This window comes from Peromyscus leucopus, chromosome 2 (assembly GCF_004664715.2).
Source record: "Peromyscus leucopus breed LL Stock chromosome 2, UCI_PerLeu_2.1, whole genome shotgun sequence".
NCBI lineage: Eukaryota > Metazoa > Chordata > Mammalia > Rodentia > Cricetidae > Peromyscus > Peromyscus leucopus.
Window position 1 is genome coordinate 120413085 of NC_051064.1, and position 1578 is coordinate 120414662.

Below are 1578 nucleotides of genomic sequence, written 5' to 3' on the forward strand. Positions count from 1 at the left end.
GTCCACTGTTCCTCTCCTTCTGTTCTAGGGTGATCATGTTGGAGATAAAATTTCTACTTCAGGATGGATGTGAAAGTTCAGAAGGTCATTCCCAAGCTACAGCTGAGATAGAGCAAAAAATGGTTCTTTGCAGCAATGATCGAGTAAGATTACTGCGGTTTTTGGAATTGTACCTTAGTGTAGCCTGTCAATCAAGATAGCCACCTTGGTTTCACAGTGGATTTACCTAGTTATCAAGTGCTATGAAGGTCAAATGCATAGGATAGCTAATTAAATAAAGATGTTGTCCCTTTACCAAAAAGGGATTATCACTCCAACTTCCCCTGGATTGTGGGTGACTAATCTACCCTACCATGCCCATCACCTTGAGAAATGCCCTCTTGATGTCTTTGTTTCTCAGACTGTAGACCACGGGGTTGAGCAAGGCTGTGAAGGCATTGTAAAAGAGTGAGACCTGCTTGTCTCGCTCAGGGGAGTAGCTCGAGTTGGGCCTAATGTAGATGTAAGTAGATGGAACATAGAAGAGTGTAACCACAGTCAGGTGGGAGACACAGGTAGAAAAAGCCTTACAGCGGCCCTGGGTGGACTTGATCTCCATAATTGCCATGGCAATATGAACATAGGAGGCCACAATGAGGGAAATTGGAATAATACCCATAAAAACACTCAAGAGCTGGTCCACCATCTCAATGATGTGGGTATCCAAACAAGCCAGGCTACGCACTGCAGGGCCCTCACAGAAGTAGTGGTTGACCTTGTTGGGCCCACAATATGGCAGACTCATGGTGAAGAAAGTATGTAACAAAACAGAGAGAAAACCACAGACACAAGACGCAGCTGCCAACTGTATGCACAGTCCCCAGTTGAGGATTACAGTATAACGCAGTGGGTAGCAAATGGCCACATATCTGTCATAAGCCATAACAACAAACAAGGTGCTTTCAGTAGCAGCCAGAGAACCAAACACATACATCTGTAGCCAGCAGCCAGCAAAGGAGATGGTCTGAGAGTGAGCAACAAGATGCACCAACATCTGGGGCATGGTGGTGGTGACATAGCACATATCCAACAGGGCAAGTATACAGAGGAAGAAGTACATGGGAGTGTGCAGCTGTGTGTCCAGGCAGATCAGCATGATGATGAGCCCATTGCCAAGGACTGAGCATAGGTAGATGAGAAGGAACAAAATGAAGAGGATGCTGTTGGTTGTGGGGTCACTGGAGAAGCCAAGCAGGATAAACTCTGAAACCCAGCTTTGGTTCTGCTCTGGAATCATCCACATGGTGGGGCCTATAAGATAATCACATTCATTTATGTGTCACCTGACACATGTCAGCTATAGAGGGAGAAAGGGCAGATACAGGCTAGTGAGATGGTTCCAAAGTTAGTAGCACTGACTGTTGTTCCAGGGAACCAGCTTGTTCAGAGCTGCCTGTGCCTCCAGTTCCAGGGGATCTGACCCTTTCCTCTCATCTCCACAGGCAAGAGATAGACATGGTGCACAAACATGTATGTAGGCAAAAACCCATACACCTAAAATAAAAAAAATAGTACTTTTTAATTAAAAAAAAGAAAGGC

The 1578-nt window shown here is 45.4% G+C and overlaps 1 pseudogene; it reads right to left on the reverse strand.

The window, feature by feature from the left end:
• Positions 1 to 343: 343 nt before the first annotated feature.
• On the reverse strand, positions 344 to 1331 carry LOC114704961 (annotated as a pseudogene).
• Between the last annotated feature and the right edge of the window lie 247 nt (positions 1332 to 1578).